Source organism: Saccopteryx leptura, chromosome 4 (assembly GCF_036850995.1).
Source record: "Saccopteryx leptura isolate mSacLep1 chromosome 4, mSacLep1_pri_phased_curated, whole genome shotgun sequence".
NCBI lineage: Eukaryota > Metazoa > Chordata > Mammalia > Chiroptera > Emballonuridae > Saccopteryx > Saccopteryx leptura.
Window position 1 is genome coordinate 13470056 of NC_089506.1, and position 23481 is coordinate 13493536.

The window sequence follows — 23481 nt, forward strand, 5'->3', positions numbered from 1 at the left end:
ATCACACTTATGCAAAATACCATATGGCCATGAAAATAATGGTATTCATTCAGAGTCTCCAGAACTGCTAGTGGGACCCCTGGGGAGGAAATATCAATGTTTCAGTATTGCTTACAAGGATATAATTTACCAAATTGCTCTAAGTCGTATGTAATTTAAGAGAAAGTGTTTCCTTATATTTGGAAAACATATAGGTTAAAAATTAGCAATATTTTTTTAACAAAAAGATATAAAAATTATCAGCCTTAGTTTATTCAATCTCATATAAGTAATTCTTATCTATTTTGATTTTTTGCCAGCAGTTCAAGAATCCAGTTATTCCTCAGAGAATTCTAAATCTTCATTCAGTTTAAAGGTATGACCTTAAATTTTTTTTTAAAGTCTGTTTTAGAATAAGTCAGAGTCCTTTTATGGATCTTTCTGATGATGAAACATATTTGCAAAAGCATCAGAGGAGAACAGTGACTGTAAGTGACCAAAACACCCTTAAAATGACATGGTTATAGATAGGATTATAATGCAATTAACAAAGAACTTTGTTTTTCTATAACATAATATTTTAAGATAACAAGAATTTTATCAGGACTTTGTAGACTCCTGGAAATCTCAATATAATCTCCAATATATAATATCCATTTAATAATGAGAATAGATACATTCAAATACAACACGACTATTGCCTTAGTTGACAAAGCTTCCCATGCAATTTAAACATATCAAATGGGCCTAATGATTTCAAAACCTCTCCTTGCAAGGAAGAAAAGAATCCTTTGAGGAGTTCCAGTTCCCACTGGGACAACCCAAAGCCATTTCTGGGTTCAGAAAAAGGTCTCCTGTTACGATTTAAACCCCAGGAGTTCATCACATACATTTGACCCAAAAGATCATCTATCATTATGAAACAATATAAAATTACTTATCTAAAGTGACAATATAAAGGTATAAATATAGAAATGCAAGTTAGCAAAACTTAAGTTCTTAGGATTAAGAAAAGTGTTTTCTTGGGAATCTAAGAGGGCGGCAGAGTAGGTGGAAGCTACACTCACCTCCTCCCAGGACCAAACTGGAATTACTAAAGGACAGAACAATTGTCCTGAGCAACCAACTGGAGATTAGCTGACAAAAACCCTAATAACCAGGAGGAGCCACATCGAGACTGGCAGGAAGGGCAGAAACGGGAAAAGGACCAGACCTGCTCCAAAGGGTGGGGGGGAGGTTGACTGAGTCTCTGGAGGAATATCTCAGCTGCAGGGGCTTCCTGCAGGAGAAGTATGGGCTCTAAACCCCAAGCCAGGCTCCCCATTCTAGAGCACCAGAGCTGGGAAGAGGCACCCAGAGAACATCTGACTGAAAAGCGACAGGGTTTCTGTCCTCCGGGGAGAGACAGGAGTCCACCGGAGACACAGGTGCCCTCTTAAAGGGCCAATACACATCATTTCATCTGCAGCCGCTCACCCTGGTGGAGAGAGGGTGTAGTAGACTCTAGTTGCGCGGTGAGAGCCTGGGGTTTGTGCCCCTGGGGAGAGAGCTGAAGGGGGAGCCTCCAGGGTCCCTGTGCTGAGTCACTCTCCCGCACCACAGATGCCATCGTCTTGGGTGGTGCACTCCCTTCTGTGTTGCATCAGCCTGGGGAAGCTGTAGCCCTACCCTCTGGGCTCCCTCTCACCCCACCTTGTGGAGTGTACAACCTACTGAGTAGTCAGCTACCTTGGTCACAGTGTAGAGGTCTGGGCAAACCCATGGGGTATCAGAGACTGAGTAGTGTGGCTTTGGACTGGGGGCCATTCTCCCCACTGCCCCCTGAACTTGCCTGGCACTTCCTCCTCATGGAAGACCTGCTAAAACTACCCTCTGGGCTTTGGAAGATCCACTCTCCAGATTCCAGAAAGTCCACCAGACTCCACAAACTCCACCCATCTGACTCCTACTGGCTCTGCCCTGTCATGGTCAGGGAAAAAATCTAGGACAGATTGAGTTGTGTGGCTCTGAGGCGGGGGCCATATCCCCCTTCTTCCCAGAAGACTGATCATATCTTCCCCTCACAGGAGACCCCCTAGCCTCATCCTCCTGACTCCTGGTGACCCCACCCTTCAGAAGACTGATCATACCTTCCCCTCACAGGAGACCCCCTAGCCTCATCCTCCTGACTCCTGGTGACCCCACCCTTCAGAAGACTGATCATACCTTCCCCTCACAGGAGACCCCCTAGCCTCATCCTCCTGACTCCTGGTGACCCCACCCTTCAGAAGACTGATCATACCTTCCCCTCACAGGAGACCCCCTAGCCTCATCCTCCTGACTCCTGGTGACCCCGCCCTTCAGAAGACTGATCATACCTTCCCCTCACAGGAGACCCCCTAGCCTCATCCTCCTGACTCCTGGTGACCCCGCCCTTCAGAAGACTGATCATATTCCCCTCACAGGAGACCCCCTAGCCTCATCCTCCTGACTCCTGGTGACCCCGCCCTTCAGAAGACTGATCATACCTTCCCCTCACAGGAGACCCCCTAGCCTCATCCTCCTGACTCCTGGTGACCCCACCCTTCTGAGCTCCAGCTCCTCCTGGCAGATTCTGGACGGACTGAGTTGTGTGTGACTCTAGGACAGGGGCAACTTTTCCCTTACACACCCGACTGAGGTGGAGCCCTCCCTTCACACAGCCAGCTCTTGGTCTGTTTGGGCCTGGTAAACTCTGCTGGACTCGCTGATGACTCCCTGAAACCCTGCCCTCACACAAAGATATGCAAGCACCCAGTGGGTGGCAGCTAGACTTGGGACACCTGGAGACATTCGCTGAGTGGCCTCAGACCCAGCACTGGCATGAAGTTTGAATCTGTATCAATCTGTTGAACATCACTCACCCCGACCTGGTGACTCATGGAGAATCTACCTCATTCAATTTGAGTATCATCAGAGATGAGACTCTTTCAGTGACTAAGCCTAACAAGCAGCTAGCAGCTGGAGGCAGGCAGAGGCAGATCATGAGGTGCCTTGGGACTTTTGATGACCTGTTCTCCGGACCCAGTGCTGGTGAAACCCAGCTTTGGCACACAGGTTGGTCCTGCCCACACACATTGAGGCCCAGCAGAGGCAGCAACAAACTGTGGATCACTTGTAGCCCCAAGCAAGTTTCCCAGGGCCAGTCACAGGCAGCGTCTGACATTGGCTTGCAGTAGAGTCCCTCCCAAGAGACCCATCACAAGCAAACCCAGTGGCCAGCTTCAGACAGCATCAGAGCAGGATCCAATTAGCTTCACATGTGGCATATCCAAAGGGAGATCTTGGCAGGCACCAGACCCTGCTGAGGCAAATTCAGCTGCATGTGATGAGCACCTGAACAGCAGCTCACACGCTGTAGTTAGGGTTGAGCCTCACAGTCAGTAAGCCTGAGAGTGAATCCCAGACACAAACGGGCCAATAGCAATCAAAACACAATTACAACAGGAGGGCCTACATCATCCACACGCGGGACATTCCTGGAGCACCCAGCTCAGGTGATCCAGGAGACTGCACCACTGGACCTACAGGACCCCTACTACATGAGGCCACCCCACCAAGACTGAGAGTCATAGCAGATCTATCTAATACAGAGAAACAAACACAGAGAGGCAGCCCAAATAGGGAGACAAAGAAACATGACTCAAATGAAAGAACAGGAGAAATCCTTAGGAAAAGAGTTAAATGACATGGAGACAAGTAATTGATCAGATATAGAGTTCAAAGTAACGGTTATAAGGATGCTCAACAGCATGAAAAAGGATATAGACACCATAATAAAGGACCAGTCGGAACTGGAGAAAACAAGATCTGAAATAAAGAATATATAGGAATAAATAGTGGGTTGAATAAAGCAGAGGATCAAATCAGAGATATAGACAAGTAAGAAAAAAAACACCCAATCAGAGCAGCACAAGGAGAAAAATTATAAAATGAGGATACTTTAAGGGACATTTGGGTCAATATCTGCACCATAGGGGTGCTAGAAAGAGAGAGAGAGAGAGCAAAAGATCAAGAACCTATGTGAAGAAATAATGACTGAAAGCTTCCCTAACCTGGTGAGGGAAAGAGACTCACCAAGTCTGGGAAACAGAGAGTCCCAAACAAGATGAATCCAAAGAGGACCACACCAAGACACATCATAATTAAAATGGCAAATGTTAAAAACAAAAAGAATAGGCGCTGGCGTGCGGGGGACCCTGGTTCGATTCCCGGCCAGGACACATAGGAGAAGTGCCCATTTGCTTCTCCACCCCCCCCCTTCCTCTCTGTCTCTCTCTTCCCCTCCCGCAGCCGAGGCTCCATTGGAGCAAAGATGGCCCGGGTGCTGGGGATGGCTCCTTGGCCTCTGCCCCAGGCGCTAGAGTGGCTCTGGTCGCAGCAGAGCGACGCCCCGGAGGGGCAGAGCATCGCCCCCTGGTGGGCAGAGCGTCGCCCCTGGTGGGAGTGCCGGGTGGATCCTGGTCGGGCGCATGCGGGAGTCTGTCTGACTGTCTCTCCCAGTTTCCAGCTTCAGAAAAATACACACACACACACACACACAAAACACAAAATAAAAGCAGCAAGACAAAGACAGTTACCTACAAGGGAGCCCCTATATGACACTCAACTGATTTCACTCAAAGTATTTCAACAGAAAATACTTCAGGCTAAAAGGGATTGCACAAAATATTCAAAGTGATGAAAAGCAAGGACCTACCACCAAGACTACTTTATCCAGCAAGACTGGTAAAATGGAAGGAGATATAAAGAGTTTCCCAGACAAGTAAAAGCTAAAGGAGTTTGTTACCACTACACTAGTATTACAAGAAACGTTAAAGGACCAAGAAGAAGAAAGAAGGAAGAAGAAGAAGAAGAGGAACTATATTAAGTATTTTCTTAAGTAACCAAGGACCTAATCAAGACAATAGAAAACTGTTTTAATAAAACAATCTTTGTTTTCTGGGCAGAAAACTTTCTATAATATCTTATCTGGAATAGAATCAATACAAAAAACTTTTTTTTAACAAAAAGTGAAAAAGAACCAAACTCCTATTTGCCTTAGCTTACTTTTGATATTTAAATTTATTTACGTAAGTAAATTCCAGCTGTAATCAGCTTAATCATATACAAAGTCTCCTCAAGAGTTCTCTTCATGGACCTTTTACAACTTTCTCTCTCCCTCTTAGTTTGTCCCTTCTTATTTTTTCTGAAATAACCAAACTTATTTTAGGACAAACCTCATTTTTCTAATTCTTTCAAAAAATGTATTTCCATATTTTTAATTACTAAAAACATACAGTTTCTTTTCATCTTAATTAGAAATATTAATACTTTGGAACCTCAATTTTTAGTGACAACTAAAAAGTAAGCAATTAGCCTTCTTTAGGGTAATACATTTATGAACACGTTTAATAATTTCTAAAAATATATTTCCTCACTGCACAGTCTTTTAAATGTGGCGAAGACATGTTTCTTAATGGGCCCAAATGTCTTTAGCGGTTTTCTTTTTATCCCTACTGTTCCACTTATTCATTCATTCATTGGGTGTTTCTTAGATGTGCCCAGACGGTGATTGCACCTGCAACCTTGGGGTATGAGGGCAATGCTCTAACCAACTGAGCTACCCAGCCAGGGCTCTTTATTATTTTTTTTATAATAACCAGATAGTAGATAAATCTATGTTTAGTAATGGTCTAGACATTTAATGAGTATTATTTAAAAACTTTAAAGTTCTAAGTTACCAAAGAGACTTATAAAACCATGTAAGTGCAATACAGTTTTTGCTCAGGAGTTAACCTAAAAAAACCTTTTTATCCCATTTACTTTTTTTTTTAGATTTATTTGCTCCTGACAATTAAGTTTAGGTTATTTATAAAGATTTTATTATACTGTTATTTTTCTTGCTGACAACTTTGCAACAAGAGATGACATAAACTTACTTAACTAATAAACTAAGGCAGAATAAAAGTATTATTTTCTGCTGATGATTTTAAAGGTATGCATTTTAACCAAACTCAAAGCAGCTTTCATATCAAATACTTTCTTAGAGCATTTGAGTTAGTTTCTGCTATATTTTTGAGAATTCTCATATAAGCACTTGTTTAAGTCAATTTAACAGAGCGCTGTTTTATATTTTAACAATGTTATCTGGAGGTAGGAAGTACCACAGCACACATGAACAGACAGACAGACAAGACACAAGAGACCTTTTAGCTATGGGACAGGCACCTCGAAACAAAACCCACTGATTTAGAAAGAAACAGCCGAAATAATTTAAATTGATCTGTTCAGATGGCTAGGTGTTTTTTGTGTGTGCGTTTTGATTTGTTTTGTTTTAACTAATATTTGTGGAGACAGCACTTAAGATCTGTACTTGTTCTCAGTAAGGACGTCTTGGAGCCATAGAAGCAGGTCATGGTTGCTTTCAAAAAGCACTACAATCTCCCTTTGTTTTTCTTCAGCCTCAGAAATTGAGAGCGATAAAGATAGGTGGGCTTGAATTGCTTCTAGAGCTGCATTGCTGGTTTCATAAAGATTTTTAAGGAATGGACAACTACTCTCAAAATTCGGGTTGAGATTTAAGGGACATCATAGGCTGACCTACCTGTCTAACTACGTAACCTCTAGTCTGTTTCTTTCCCTCTAGGCATGTAGTTTTACTTCAGTTGAGGGAGGGGGCTCAAAGTAAAGATTTCCATCCGAGTCTGACATTAGTTTTCAATTTGGCCAAATTTCTGATGAAAATGTTATTAAATCTTTTTAAATATCTTGACAGGTGTCAGCTGCTACAAACGATAAATATTTCTGGCGCTATTAATCTACTTCATGGACCCAAAAGAGATTCTGCAGAGTGTCTCCCTCTGACGGACGAAGGAAAGACTGACAGGCTTCACGTCCACTCCCCGGCGAGACACGAAGTTTGTGTCCACGATGCGGTCAGGTAAAAGAGACGCAATCAATCGCAGCTGACAGAACTTGAACAGAAGGCCTGTTTAAACAGCCCAATATTTCCTAATCTTATCAATCCTTACATTTCCACATTGTAAAATTGTAATCTGAGTCAGGGGTTTCAGCATCACAGTTCAGAAATTCCCGTATCAGGGAGTCTTGGAAAACTGTTTCTATCCCCTGACCCTTTGACCCACTCCTGAGGAAAGAGGTTTTGGGGTCCCCAGGAGACGGCAAGCCAGTGGACCCTGGACGGACTACTGCCCCAAGCAACTGCTGGTCAGTTTTCTCACTGTCATCTTTTCCTCCCGTCTTTTAAATTTCTCTACATTGGGGTAAACAGAGCAGATTTGTTTGAGGCCCATTCATCTTAGGGGGCACCGGGGGGTGGTTTGGCCCTACTTACCTTTGGGAGTGTTGTACTAAAATCTCTGTTTTAACCCCGTCAGTGTCTGCTGGATTCAACCCACTTTTCTCTCCCATAGGTTCCTAGCTACATGTACTCCAGTTCTGGAAGACACAGCCCACAGAGCTGTCCCTAAGGTCTTTATCAATCAGAGTAATTACTTATTTTTAGCTCAAGCGATGTTAAGTAAGTCCTAGGATGAGACAGTTTACATAAAAGAATGACCCAGAAACAAACCATTGTCACATCTAACAGTTCAATAGCCCTTACTGCTTGCTCAAGTTCGGCTGGCGATGAGTCAGACAACAGACAAGACAGGAGAAGGGGCCGGTGGCTCACTCCTGTGACACCTCGAACTGCTCAGCGCGGTTGAGACGAGCCCACAGATGCCAGGAGGAGGCCAGGGAGAGCTTCTGCTGCCCCCTCCTTCCGGCAGCGGAGAGTGGCCAGAGCTGGCCCCCTCTCACGGGATGAAACACAGATGTAGCAGGTAAACACAGCCTCAAGCAGACTGACGGACAGATTTCTCTCCCTTGGTTTCTGCCAGTTTCCCCGAGTCTGGGAGAGGGAGACCAGACAAACTAAGGTTTCTCCAGAACCGCTTCCCCGTCCCCGTCGGGTTTCCCGAGCCTTGGAAGAGGGTGGTTACCTTGGGTCAGCACCTGCGAGACCCAACCAAAGCAAATCCAAAGTTAAGCTTTTTAAGTTCCTTGTCTTGTTGATGCTGCTAACACAAGTGCTGTCGGTCAGGGACGCCTGGTCGTGGGCAGCTGCCCAGCCTCTGCCACCCAGACAACAGTCTGGGCAGCTGCGAGGCGGGGGCCTGGGGGCAGGCCCTGAGCCAGGGGTCCCTGAATCCACTGCTGCGAGGCGGGGGCCTGGGGGCAGGCGCTGAGCCAGGGGTCCCTGAATCCACTGGGAAAAGAAGGTCCTCATGTCGGCCACCAAAATTGTTACCAAGCAGAAGGGGTCCATTTGCCTGCGCACATCAAAGCCCAATAAGACATAAACAGGAGTCTGCAGCCATCAATTGGACCCTCCTCTGATCTGGACCCTCCTCTGATCTGGACCCTCCATCGATCTGGACCCTCCACTGATCTGGACCCTCCACTGATCTGGACCCTCCATCAATTTGGACTCTCCACTGATCTGGACCCTCCATCGATCTGGACCCTCCATCGATCTGGACCCTCCACTGATCTGGACCCTCCATCAATTTGGACCCTCCACTGATCTGGACCCTCCATTAATTTGGACCCTCCACTGATCTGGACCCTCCATCAATTTGGACCCTCCACTGATCTGGACCCTCCACTGATCTGGACTCTCCACTGATCGGGACCCTCCATCAATTTGGACCCTCCTCTGATCTGGACCCTCCTCTGATCTGGACCCTCCACTGATCTGGACTCTCCATTGATCTGGACCCTCCACTGATCTGGACCCTCCTCTGATCTGGACTCTCCACTGATCTGGACCCTCCTCTGATCTGGACCCTCCACTGATCTGGACCCTCCATTGATCTGGACCCTCCACTGATCTGGACTCTCCACTGATCTGGACCCTCCACTGATCTGGACCCTCCATCGATCTGGACCCTCCACTGATCTGGACCCTCCACTGATCTGGACCCTCCATTGATCTGGACCCTCCACTGATCTGGACCCTCCACTGATCTGGACCCTCCTCTGATCTGGACCCTCCACTGATCTGGACCCTCCTCTGATCTGGACTCTCCACTGATCTGGACCCTCCACTGATCTGGACCCTCCACTGATCTGGACCCTCCTCTGATCTGGACCCTCCTCTGATCTGGACTGTCCACTGATCTGGACCCTCCACTGATCTGGCCCACAGTGTCTCCTGGGAGCGGCTCCTAGCTGAGTAGGTACCGACTGTCCCTCTCCCCGGACACCCACCCTGCAGTTTAATCATGCGCCTTATCTATTCTGGGCCACATTCATTTCCTGTGGTGGAAATTAGGTTTTGACAGTGTTCCTTTCGCATTTCATCTGTTCCTTCTAATTACAGCCAGCCCCATCAGCTCTCCCTCTGTGTGAAAGGAATGCTACCACCAGATCATCAGGCCCCTCAGAGCCCCTCCCGTCCCGCTGCTTCTCCAATGAGGCAGGGAAGCTTTGGATTTGTTGCAGACTCTTCCCTTCCACCTTCACCCCAGAAGTCTGTGCAGGAGAGCAGCATTCTAGATAGTTTGCTGGCCAGGGGGACACCTAGTGACGAAAGTGATGAACTACAACAGTGAGGGGTTAAGAAGATTCGGATTTTTTTTAACAGCCTAACCAAGGTATGACTAACATATAAGCACTGTATGTGTTTAAGGTGTCCAATTTGATGTTTTGATACATACACATTGTGAAATGATCACCAAAGTCAAGCTAGTTAATATATCCATTGTCTCCACATAGCTACCATGGTCTATTTGGGGGTGGGGAGTGCTGAGAAGAAGTAATTTAAGATCTAAGCAAATTTCAAGTATACAAAATAATATTGTTGACTATAGTCACCATGCTGTACATTAGAGCTAAAGGATTTTTTCATCCTGAAAAACTGAAACTTTATACTCTTTAAGATTAAGACTATTCTTTTAAGTCTTTCTTTTTCTTCCTTTATTTTTCAGAGTTTGTAAACTGTATCATTTCAGATGGAATGCTACGGTTCAGACCCTCACCACACTCTACATCGGGCACTTTTGGGGAAGTTGGCGTTAGCTGCCCTCTCACATGCATTGGGTCTGAGTGCCTGTTTAAAAACAAAACTGGGAACTCTTACCTTCAAAGTTCTTTGTCATCATCTCTCAAATATACAATATTTTCAGACATCAAATAATTTGATGCCCTGGTTGGTTGGCTTAGTGGTTGATATCGGCTCGCATTTGGAAGTCCCGGGTTCAATTCCCAGTCAGGGCACACAGGAGAAGCGCCCATATGCTTCTCCACCCCTCCCCCTCTCCTTCCTCTCTGTCTCTCTCTTCCCCTCCCACAGCCAAGGCTCCATCGGAGCAAAGTTGGCCCAGGCGCTGAGGATGGCTCCATGGCCTCCACCTAAGGCACTAGAATGGCTCTGATTGCAGCGGAGCAATGCCCCAGATGGGCGGAGCATTGCCCCTTATGGGCATGCCAGGTACATCCCAGTCGGGCACATGCAGGAGTCAGTCTGACTGCCTCCCCGCTTCTCACTTCAGAAGAAAAAATAAATAAAAAAATAATAATAAAATAAAATAGTTTGAGGAGTCCGGTTAGCATTTGGCAAAATGGAAGCAAGCAGCAGGAGGTGGAGGAAAGAGCGTCAGCCAGAGACCAGGGACCGGACTCTGCCCCTGCTCTGCCCCATCGGGCATTCCCACGGAGGGCACGTCAGTGACCCCTCAGAGTCTGGGCTTCCTGAGCTGTCAGAGGAAGACGCTGAACTACAGGATCTTTGCAATTCCTTCCAGCTCTAAGATTATACATAGATTTGTGAGCTACAGGGCGGGGCAAAGGAGGTGTACAGTTGTGAGTATGTGAAGCTGCGTGTACTCTTGTGTTATTATTTATTAGTTGTGTGATTTTCCACACAAACAACTGCAAATGCCCTTTTGCTCCATGCTGTGTAATCATGCAATGTATTATTTTGTAGAAATCTTGGAGGCTAGAGGCTGGATGTGGAAGAAAATTAGAGTCTGGCCTTCCTAACCTTTCTGGCATGTGAGCACTGGTCATGTGAGGCACAGGAGAATTGGCCAAAGGTCCTCTACTCCCACTTTGTAAGCCTACTCATAAATTATTCATGTTTGACAAGCAAAAGTGTGTGTGTGAGGGACTTAATGGTTGGGAAAGAGTGCTGTTCGCTAGAGAGGGTAGGTCAAGGGCTTTTCCAATGTTAAGGGACTTACAGGTTATCTGGTCTACCCGCTCCTGCTTCCAGACAAAGAAACCAGATGGACTTCAGTGACTGGATCAACACCACACAGCTAGTTACTGTATTTGCAAAGTCAAAACAATCCGCTGAAGGAGCTCATTCTAAATAAGAAGAAACTCCTGGTATTTATAACCCAACATATCCAATGGTAGAGAGTCTGATTTCCAAATTAATGTTCACAAAAGTCATGCAATACCACGTATAAATGTGACAAATATTAAAAGGCATTGCTTTGTGACCACATTCTTCATGAGCAGACCCGGATGTCCTTGAGAGAGCAGAGGAAATGGTCCCCGGGAAAGGGGAGAGACAATGCTTAGGATGTTATTTGCTTCTTGGGTACGAGGTCTGATCAAGAATGAAGGCCCCATCCTTCAGAATCTTGGACCAAGTAACAGAGCATTTAAAACTTTTCTAATATTGTGCTCAACACGAGGAATTACACAGCACGGGATCTACTCCCCACAAGTTTACATTCTGAAGCCAGGTCAGCTCTCCCAGCCCCCGCTCAGGGGACTCGCTTGTCCCCAGCCCTCCTCCAACCTCACTGCTGGCCTGCGGGCCAGTCCCCAAGCACCGCGGTCACCTGTCCCCCGGCCTCTGTGCCCACGCACAGGCTGCTCTTCTCCCACAAGGCTCCTCACTCCTCCATCCCCTCAGGTCTCTGCTCAGATAGCATCTCCGCATGAGGCCTTCCCTCGCCACCCTGTGATTTAGGAGACAGCCCCTCTCCTGGCCCTCTGCCCTCTGCTCTGTTTCTTCCTTGGCGCCCACCCCCTCCCAACTGCCCCCGCGGTGCGTCTGTCCCCCTCCGGAGTGTCAGCTGTGTGGTGGCGGTGACGGTGGCGGTGACGGCCAGGGCTCTGTCTGCTTTGTTCCCCGGAGAGGCCTGGGGACCTGAACGGCGTCTGGCACATAATAAAGGCTCGGTCAATATTTTTTGAGTGTATGTAAGGTTTTACTCATTTCCTGTTTGTTGTCCCTGCTTGCTTCTGCCTTCAAATTGTAACCTCTTTCCCAGGCCTGCTCAAGTCCCCCCGCCAGTGGAAGTGGACACCATCACAGCGGGGAGAGGACGTCTGTGGCCTTCTCCTTTCATCTGAGGAAACCAGACGTGTTCAGTGAATTGTCCAGAGTCACAGAGCCAGCGCTTGACCTTGGATCCTCTGCTGACTGCGGGCCGGGGCCCCGCCCACAATCCCGCTTCTGGGGGGCGGGGCTCTCGGTGCTGATACACACAGCGCCCCTCCCCGCTCCCCTGCGCAGCGCTGAGTCACTCTGCCCGCAGTGCTGAGTCACTCTGCCCGTGGTCAGACACGTGTCCCTGGCGCAGTTACCCACCTTCTCTCTGCCTTGGCCTTCTCACTGCTCCAGGGGAGTATGTTTGCCCTCCAGGGTTAACTAAGAAGTGGAGGCACAGCCTCCCGCAGCGGGAGCTCAGGGCCTGGTTGTTTCTCACCCTTTTGCTGCCTTCGGAGAAGAGGGTCATTTGTGCTACAAAAACATGACATTTTGTGAGGTCTCCTCTGTTGCCTTCATCCCAGGGCTAAATTCCTAGCAGACCCTGAAAATATACTGAGGGTGTAAAAGAGACTCGGTGGGGCTGGGCAGGGAGAAAGCCTCCCCCTGGGCCGGCTCAAGGTCGAGCAGCTCACACATTCCAGCCAGGGGACCAGGGAGCGCAGCGCGGGGCATTTTGTTCTCAGGGCCCGGTTTACTGGCAAAATGTCTCAGATTCGAAAGTCATCCCGAAGAAGCAAGAATCGTGTAGAGACCATCATGTGAGTATTTCCCAAGGTCTGCTCTTCAGTATTAAAAAAATCAAGTTGGGTTCGTAATTCAAACCCAACTCAGAAAACAGTGGGTTTAAGAGTTACCCACCTGCATGTATGCAGGACCTTTCAGAGCCTTTGTTATGCATTAGTGCAGTGGTCCCCAACCCCCAGCCACGGTCCGGTACCGGTCCATGGGCCATTTGGTGCTGGTCCGCACAGAAAGAATAAATAACTTACATTATTTCCGTTTTATTTATATTTAAGTCTGAACGATGTTTTATTTTTAAAAAATGACCAGATTCCCTCTGTTACATCCGTCTAAGACTCACTCTTGACGCTTGTCTCGGTCACGTGATACATTTATCCGTCCCACCCTAAAGGCCGGTCCATGAAAATATTTTCTGACATTAAAGCGGTCCGTGGCCCAAACAAGGTTGGGGACCACTGCATTAGTGCATGTGGCTTTCCAAGAGGGGTGGAGCTATACTCATGCTAAAACATTTCTCACTTTACTTGTACACTCCCACCCCCTCATAGCTGTTCTTGCTACGAGCGTTTGATAGAACACGGATTGGGGGGCGGGGGATTCAGCTGTAGATAGACTTCCTATATTGAAGCGAAAAAGCGGAGCTGGGACAGATTAGATGGCTTGATGACGATCAGACAACCAGCTAGCAGAGAGTCAGGGCTAGAACCCAGCACCCTGGTGCGCTCTCCACGCTGTTCCTCTAGTCAGCACTGAGGTTGACAGGGGCCTTTGAATCAGACCGGCTCCACGGAGAGACCCCGCTGCTCTCATCGAGGAGTGTAACCAGTGAGACAGACTTTCTCGAGATAAAGAACGAAAGTGTGCCTGTGGGTGTTACGGGAATAACAGCAACAGCACGGAAAACGTGTTCCCCCCAAAGGGGCTGAACAGCCCCCGAAAGCCCCAAGAAAGGGGTATCTCTACTGGCCCTGCCCTGCCCTGCCCTCACGTGTTCCTGGGGACGGTTCGTGGCAAAGCAGGCCTGCATCAGGGCAGGGAGTACACCCTGGCCCAGGGTGGGGGCCGGACAATGGCCCAGGGTGGGGGCCGGACAATGGCCCTCAGAGAAACCCATGGCACCCTCCCAGAACCTGGGACTGTTATTTCACGTGCAAAAGGGACTCTACAGACATGGTTACATGAAGGATTTTCAGATGGGGAAATGATCCTGTATTATCTGGGGGGGGGGGGGCTACATGTAATCACAAGTGTCCTTATACGAGGAAGGCAGAGGAAGACTTGGTGACACTGAACATGGAGGGAGGGACCACGGTCGAGGACAAGTGTCCACTGGCCACTGGGGAGGCGAGGAAGCAGATTCTCCGATGGAGCCTTCCAAGGAACCCGGCCTGTCCACCCCCTGACACTGGCGCGGTGGAATGACTTCAGAGTTCTGACCTCCAGCACCAGAGAGAATACACGTGTGTTGTTAGAGCCCTAAGCTTGTGACAGTTTGTTACAACAGCAGCAGAACGTTAATACGTCCCGTGGGATGAGAACACCCCAGCTCACCGTGAGGAGGCCGTGCCGCCCAGATAAGGTGGGTGCTGGCAACAGCACGCTGGGGGGCGTGACCGGCTCAGGTTAGGCTCGGTCACCCCACACTGCTAGCAGCCACCCAGAGGTCTTCTCCGAGCACTGCCCTCGGAGGCAGCTTCGCATGGAAGGGCTGGGCTTCCCTGTTCAGAGATAAGAACCTCTGAGCCTCCTGCACACAGTCCTCAATGTGTCCCTGTTGCAAGAAGTGGGCAGGGACTGATCTGTGACACCACACCTTACCTGTGCGGCCTTCAGTGACGGTTTACCTTGGCAGAATCACCACTTAGCCACCGGGCAAAACGCAAGTCAAGCAAGTCAGGTCTGCTCGGGAGCAGGACGCACCTGCTCAGAAAGCTTTCAACATTGCCAGGGTGTATCTTCTCCCACAAGTCCTGGAATACTGTTTGACATCATTAGCATTCCTGCACAGCCCGCACTGATACTTCACGATATAGCATCTCCCCATCAGCTCTGAGGCCCCGGAAGTGATTTCACCTGAAACCACCAAAAGGCAGAATGAATGTCATATCTGCCAAGGCCGCGGAAGAGCGTGTCTCTGGCTTAGCTGTTATTTTGCTCACTGAAGATGGGATATTGGGCAACATTTAATTAGGATAAGTGGGCAAAATCCAGCTCTGTACGCTGCTCTGTTTCCTTGTGACTTCCCAAAGTGGGTGCTACAGGAGAGGGCATGGCATATGAGGTGACTATGGGTGTCACCGGCTCAGCAAATGACAGAAAGAACCGAGACAAAGCTCGAGTGACGGAGGCCCCGGACCGGTCAAAGATGCAGAGCCTGGGAGGCTCACGGACCCTCTAGAGCAGGGGTAGTCAACCTTTTTACACCTACCGCCCACTTTTGTGTCTCTGTTAGTAGTAACATTTTCTAACCGCCCACCGGTTCCACAGTAATGGTGATTTATAAAGTAGGGAAGTAACTTTATTTTATAAAATTTATAAAGCAGAGTTACAGCAAGTTAAAGCATATAATAATAATTACTTACCAAGTACTTTATGTCGGATTTTCGCTAAATTTGGCAGAATAAATCTTTATAAAACAACTTACTATAGTTAAATCTCTCTTTTTATTTATACTTTGGTTGCTGGGCTACCGCCCACCATAAAAGCTGGAACGCCCCCTAGTGGGCGGTAGAGACCAGGTTGACTACCACTGCTCTAGATTAATCATGCCGCCAGAAGTGACCAACAGGACACTTCAGCAATTCCCAGGATATCGCATTCTAGCCCTTTTCCTGCTTCTCCTGCAGGAGGGACAATCTGTGAAGTCCCGCCCAGAAGTTAGGGACCCACCTCCTACAGGCTTCCAGGACTGGGACGGGGTGCCACTTTGAGAATTAGGGTGCTGAGGTGGCTCCACAGCCCAGGACTTGGTTTGCGAAGTGCTGGAGTGCTCTCTCCCTGTCACTCAGACCAGCAGAGGTCTCGTGAAGTTCTTACCGTCACAGACAGGCAAGTGTAGAGGAGACTGCAGAGCCGACAGCCTGGCTTTGAATCCAGCTCTATCATTTACTAGTTCTGTGAGCACAGAAAGCTCCTTAAACATCTCTGCCTCGGTTTCCTCATCTGTGAAAAGAGGAGAAATAATATTACCTTCCTCAAAGGACTGTAGTGAACATTAGACACTGTAGTTGTTAATGCTCCAACAGCTCCTGGAACAAACATTCAATAAAGACTGATGCTGACTTTATTATCAAAGAGGAGCAAAAGGGTAACATCATAAAAGATCATTCACTGAGGGACCAATTTTTAAAACTGATCGTTTCCATAGTCTTTATGTTACAGTCGGAACAGGCCAGCTGCTGCAATGAACAGCGGATTCACACCATAGAAGCCTGTTTCCGCTCGGGCATGCTGACAGCGCGTGTCCCTGACTGGCAGTCAGCTCTCCTCTGAGGGTCCCCGCCAGGAACCAAACTTCCTTCCAGCTTGTGCCTCCACATCTTCACAGCATCTTTCCAGAGTTGCCCTGAGGCTGGTCTCCATTGGAGCCAAAGGGAAAACTGGAAAGAGGGGCAGGGAACATTGTATGGGCCGGGCCCACGGGTGGTACACATCGAGTTACCCACAATCCTCCGGCCAGAACCCAGCTGATAGCCACACCTCACTGCAAAGGGGCTGGGGAGTTAACAAGCAGCGTTCTCCACCACCCTTCATCGAAACACTTTTCTGAGATGATTCCACTGCCTCTGAGTTTTCCCTCTGAATCTCAATTTGGTTTTGAGTTTAGTTTTAGTTTCTCCCTAGCTATAGCCCACTGAACTTTTAGTGGACATAGCCCAGTGAACTTTCAGTATATTCCAGGGTCTCCTGGATTTAGGATACACACTGGGGAATAACTCCTTATGTATTTCAAATTACAAGGGTTGACTATTCTCAAGTGTCCAGGATATTATAAATGACAGGTTGAATTTTTCTCTCCTATTTTCAGCTTAATCCATTGCCTTTTGATACCCCGATTCAAATAGTTGTTGAAATATTTCATCAAATGAATAGTTGGCTTATATTGTATGCAAAAGAAAAAAACCTCCCAGAATCTAGAATGTGAAACACACAAGAAATTGACATTCAATGAGCAATTTCAGACATCCGCGTGGGGTCTTAGAACGCCTTCCCCCTGGAATAAGGAGGGACTGCTGTAAGGACATCAGTCAGACTGGGTAAACGGCCCGTCGGTATGAAGGGCCCACCTGAACGCATTAGAGAGGCAATGACCTTATTTCCAAACAACATTAGGGCTGGGGATTAGACTTCAACTTGTCACCTTATCACCTTGGAGGGCACAGTTCAACCCGGAACTGCCTCTGGTCTCACTTCCCAGATCTTTATGGTTCATAATGGTTATTTTAGGCAATTTTCTCTCATGTCACTCATCATTTATCTTCTTCTAATTTATTTTAAAAATATTTTTAAATGATAAATTGTACATACTAACACATTTGACTAATACAAAAGCAGTCTGATTGAATGAAGCTCTGTAAAGTCCCCTACTGACAAAATCTGGCTAAGAGAGTATATAATTTCCCCCTTTCCCAATCTTTTCAATTTTCTGCAGTAGCTTCACTGCATCAGCAACCTCACAGTCCATATTTTCTAGAACAATTCCAATTTAGTGTAATTTTATTTTTTTTCAATAAAATTGGAATAGAGATCACTTAAATGCAATATAATTGTGATGTTTCTTAAGACTTATCAAGCAGGTAAATTCACAAATAAGGAAATCTCCTTTGTCAGGCTTCCCAATGTGGGGATTGGGAAATTCGTCACTAACTGGTGGAGATGAAAGTCCGAGGCTGGTGACAACCTGGGCGGGAGGGTTTTAGGAGGGCACTCATCTCTGGGAAGGAGCCAGGGTGCATGGTGAACGTAGGCATGGGCCAGAGGAACATCCCATTCACCTTCCTGGTGCCACACCGCTGACAGGAAGGACACCAAGATTTCATAGTAATTCAGTTCTTAGCAGAAAGATATTCCTCCCACTTTTCTTCCTGGCAATAAAATGTCTGAAGAAGGATCTCGAAACCAAGACAAAAAAGAAAATAGCACAAGAGTTGGCACTGGCAAACAGAGGACCCACCAGACGAGATGAAGCCAGCAAGGAGGGCAGAGCCAGGCCAGCACGTGCGCACAGCCCCGGTGTCGGCCCTCCTCTGACCGGACAAGAGCAGGGGCGGGGCTCGCGGGTTTCCCAGTCCATTTTCACAGGACAGGGTAGGGGGTCGAGAGGATACAGGATGAAGAAAAACTCAAGGTATGACGTGAGAGAGGAGACTTGTCTCAACAAGAAGATTAGAGGAAAGAAACCTACGTGATGAAGAAAGGAGAAGGGAGAAAACAGATCTGAGACCGCGACATGGATGCTCTGTTTGCAACAGGAGAAGGCGGAGGCCTGGCAGAGCCGCCACCCGAAGCCGCCCGCCCTGCTGTGCTGAACCTACCGTGCTCTCCGAGGGCGTCGTGCTGAACCCCCCCCCCCCGTGCTCTCCGAGGGCGCCGTGCTGAACCCCCCCCCGTGCTCTCCGAGGGCGCCGTGCTGAACCCCCCCCCCCCCCGTGGCCGTGCTGAAACCCCGTGCTCTCCGAGGGCGCCGTGCTGAACACCCCCCCCCCCCCCCCGTGCTCTCCGAGGGCGCCGTGCTGAACCCACCGTGCTCTCCGAGGGCGCCGTGCTGAACCCCCCCCCCCACCGTGCTCTCCGAGGGCGCCGTGCTGAACCCCCCCCCCGTGCTCTCCGAGGGCGCCGTGCTGAACACCCCCCCCCCCCGTGCTCTCCGAGGGCGCCGTGCTGAACCCACCATGTTCTCCGAGGGCGCCGTGCTGAACCCCCCCCCCCCGTGCTCTCCGAGGGCGCCGTGCTGAACCCACCGTGCTCTCCGAGGGCGCCGTGCTGAACCCCCCCCCCCCCGTGCTCTCTGAGGGCGCGTGCTGAACCCCCCCCCCCCCGTGCTCTCCGAGGGCGCCGTGCTGAACCCCTCCCCCGTGCTCTCCGAGGGCGCCGTGCTGAATCCCCCCCCCGTGCTCTCCGAGGCGCCGTGCTGAACCCCCCCCCGTGCTCTCCGAGGGCGCCGTGCTGAACCCCCCCCCCGTTGCTCTCCGAGGGCGCCGTGCTGAACCCCACCGTGCTCTCCGAGGGCGCCGTGCTGAACCCCCCCCCCCCGTGCTCTCTGAGGGGCGCGTGCTGAACCCCCCCCCCGTGCTCTCCGAGGGCGCCGTGCTGAACCCCCCCCGTGCTCTCCGAGGGCGCCGTGCTGAACCCCCCCCCGTGCTCTCCGAGGGCGCCGTGCTGAACCCCCCCCCGTGCTCTCCGAGGGCGCCGTGCTGAACCCCCCCCGTGCTCTCCGAGGGCGCCGTGCTGAACCCCCCCCCGTGCTCTCCGAGGGGCGCCGTGCTGAACCCCCCCCCCCGTGCTCTCCGAGGGCGCCGTGCTGACCCCCCCCCCCCCCGTGCTCTCCGAGGGCGCCGTGCTGAACCCCCCCCCGTGCTCTCCGAGGGCGCCGTGCTGAACCCCCCCCCCGTGCTCTCCGAGGCGCCGTGCTGAACCCCCCCCCCGTGCTCTCCGAGGGCGCCGTGCTGAACCCCCCCCCCCTGCCTCTCCGAGGGCGCCATGCTGAACCCCCCCCCCGTGCTCTCCGAGGGCGCCGTGCTGAACCCCCCCCCCGTGCTCTCTGAGGGCGCGTGCTGAACCCCCCCCCGTGCTCTCCGAGGGCGCCGTGCTGAACCCCCCCCCCGTGCCTCCGAGGGCGCCGTGCTGAACCCCCCCTCCGTGCTCTCTGAGGGCGCGTGCTGAACCCCCCACGCCGTGCTCTCCGAGGGCGCCATGCTAGAACCCCCCCCCCCGTGCTCTCCGAGGGCGCCGTGCTGAACCCACCGAGCTCTCCGAGGGCGCCGTGCTGAACCCCCCCCCCCCCCCGTGCTCTCCGAGGGCGCCGTGCTGAACCCACCGTGCTCTCCGAGGGCGCCGTGCTGAACCCCCCCCCCCGTGCTCTCCGAGGGCGCCGTGCTGAACCCCCCCCCCGTGCTCTCCGAGGGCGCCGTGCTGAACCCCCCCCCCCCGTGCTCTCCGAGGGCGCCGTGCTGAACCCACCGTGCTCTCCGAGGGCGCCGTGCTGAACCCCCCCCCCCGTGCTCTCCGAGGGCGCCGTGCTGAACCCACCCCCCCCCGTGCTCTCCGAGGGCGCCGTGCTGAACCCCCCCCCCGTGCTCTCCGAGGGCGCCGTGCTGAACCCCCCCCCCCCCGTGCTCTCCGAGGGCGCCGTGCTGAACCCACCGAGCTCTCCGAGGGCGCCGTGCTGAACCCCCCCCCTTCGTGCTCTCCGAGGGCGCCGTGCTGAACCCCCCCCCGTGCTCTCCGAGGGCGCCGTGCTGAACCCACCGTGCTCTCCGAGGGCGCCGTGCTGAACCCCCCCCCCTTCGTGCTCTCCGAGGGCGCCGTGCTGAACCCCCTCCCCCGTGCTCTCCGAGGGCGCCGTGCTGAACCCCCCCCCGTGCTCTCCGAGGGCGCCGTGCTGAACCCCCCCCCCGTGCTCTCCGAGGGCGCCGTGCTGAACCCCCCCCCCCGTGCTCTCCGAGGGCGCCGTGCTGAACCCCCCCCCCCCCGTGCTCTCCGAGGGCGCCGTGCTGAACCCACCGTGCTCTCTGACAGCGCCGTGCTGAACCCACCGAGCTCTCCGAGGGCGCCGTGCTGAACCCCCCCCCCCCTTCGTGCTCTCCGAGGGCGCCGTGCTGAACCCCCCCCCCCGTGCTCTCCGAGGGCGCCGTGCTGAACTCCCCCCCCCCCCCCGAGCTCTCCGAGGGCGCCGTGCTGAACCCACCGTGCTCTCCGAGGGCGCCGTGCTGAACCCACCGTGCTCTCTGACGGCGCCATTATCCATGGTAGTAAGCCCTGGGGCCGCGTTTCTCCAGCTGTTTGCTTGACAGAGTTCCAAAGCAGAAAACATTCATGCTCCATGCACTGAGGGAGGATCCATTTATAGAGGTTCCTGCTTTCACAGAACTGTTCTGGGATCTATGTGCCAGGGTGGTGACTCCACAGGCCGCAATGGCACAGGTGACAAGTCCATCTATGGGGAGAAGTTTGATGATGAGAATTCCACAGGTCCTGGCATCTTGTCCATGGCAAATGCTGGACCCAACACAAATGGTTCCCAACTTTACATCTGCACAGCCAGGACGGAGTGGTTGGATGGGAAGCATGCGGTCTTCTGCCATGACGGACGCCTCGGGTATTGTGACAGTCACGGAGCGCTTTGGGTCCAGGGATGGCAAGACCAGCAAGGAGATTGCCATTGCTGACGACAGCTCGAATAACTCTGACTCGTGTTTGAGCTTCACCGCCAGGCCTCCAGCGTCAGAATCCAGGCGCTCACTCTCCCTCCGGGGGCAGCGTCCCCCAGAGTGGCGTCGGACATGAAGGGCTGCAGTGCTTCCACTTCACAAGCCTTAATCTAGACCTGCCGCCTCCTGAGCAAACGTAAGCAGGTCACCAAGCTACCTCTCTTCCTCCCGTCCCCCCTCAGCAAGCTTTCTCCAGCCCAGTCTCACAGGGCTTGCTCGCCAGGGAGCAGACCTGCGTGCCTCCCTGTGCCACGTGGCGGGGCTCTCACACCTGCCCCCTTGCCTAGACGTAGCGCGTGACCGGTCTCTGGGGCAGCCCTCTAGACCTGCTGACGACTCCCTGCTCACCGCTGTCATGGTCCAGCCCTTCCAGATTATACATAAAAATACAGCAGCCTGAGATGAGTCACTCGGACAAGACACAGTAGGTCTCCAAACAGTAAATTCAAATCTGGATCCAGTTTCTTCTCAAGTAGCTCAAGTGGGTGGGCCTTTGTCTTAGAAGTGTTTGACTACTTCCATCCACTAGAGGGCAGCAGTCAACCCTCCATCTGTCCAAAACCATCCACGTACTGAAGAGTCTGCACTAGGTCTCTCTGCTCCCAACTTCATAATGTGAATACCCTTTAGCTTCCCAAAATAAGCCTAGTAAATCAGGCAAAGTAATGAGAAGGCAAGGGGTGAGGGAGTCAAGCTGTCATAACACACAAAGAGGCCACAGGTTGCCTTATTAATAAATTTATCAGAACCACTGACAAAAGATTTTGAAACACCTATGCATATTCATTCTCCTATCCATCTGCCACAATCTAATGTCAGTAGAGAAACACAATGTCATTGCACATGATTGACAAGCCCCTGTATAGCAGTGGTATCACATAAATGCAGACCATGGACCAGTGCACCAGAATTACCTGAGAAGTTTCTCTCTCTCTCTCTCTCTCTCTCTCTTATTTAAAGACACAGATTTGAGGGCTGTAACCACAGAGATTATTTTTAATAAGTTTGGAATGGGACTCAGGAATGTGTGTTGTCAAAAGTTTTCTGATACATAAGAGTTTGGCAGCCATTGCTATTCGGTGGAGTTTCAGAAATGTGAAGAGTGAGAGAGAGTCTTGAACTCAAAGGTAACTTGCACCTTTGAAGGTTATAGAGGGAGAACAAACCTATGAGGTCACTGGGGAGACTGAGACTTGCTTCCCTGCTTTGGGAAACTGCAACTACACTTGGTCCTTGGAAGCTGTTGTGAGTCTCTCGGCTGAGAAGTCTCTCCCAGGACTTCTAACCTCAGTGGGGTCACGGCTATAGAGCAAGGGCACTGGTTTTGAATTAGATCAGCCTCAGTTTGTATCCAACTCTACCAACTAATGGTTATATACTCTTACGTGTCCTTGAATTCCCCAAGCCTATTTTCTTATCTGAACAATAAACATACATATCTCGGGGTTGTGAGGATTAAATGAACAAAGACTGCCCAGAGGAGTACACTGCTGAGAGGTACAAGATATTGTTTGTCTGCATGTTGAACGTTATTATGATTAGGCTGGTGCTGTGTGTGGATCTCTATCACAAGATACGCCTCACCAACTGCAGCTGGTGGTTTCCCAGGGGCACTGTCTTCCTGGCACGCAGTGTGAATTCATCAGCTGAGAAACACCCACATGCTCACGGTCTGGGCCAGGAAGAGAGAGAGCCTCCCTCTCTGCTTCTCCCACCGTCAGAAACGTGCAGTTGGATGAAAACCTCCACTTGCGATCCCTATGGACCTTTCGAATCTGTGAACGTTTTCCAGGTCTCTCCTACATCAGATCCTGCTGGCCATCTCCTCCTCATTGAAGCCACCCGCACCTTTGCTCCTAGAAACCCCAGGGACCTTCTGAGAGCTCTTCCTCCTGCTCTGATGGCCCCTTCCTGGTCAAGGTCCTTCACCCACTCCTAACTTAAATGACAAGTGTCCTCATTTCTTTCGGACACTTGTCATTTAAGTTAGGAGAGAATCTCAACCCCTGCGCACCTCCTATGGTATGGGCTTTATGC

General features: G+C 50.8%; 1 pseudogene; it reads left to right on the forward strand.

Moving 5' to 3' along the window:
- The first annotated feature begins 21117 nt into the window (after positions 1-21117).
- Positions 21118-21520, forward strand: LOC136404113 (peptidyl-prolyl cis-trans isomerase A pseudogene; annotated as a pseudogene).
- Positions 21521-23481: the final 1961 nt, after the last annotated feature.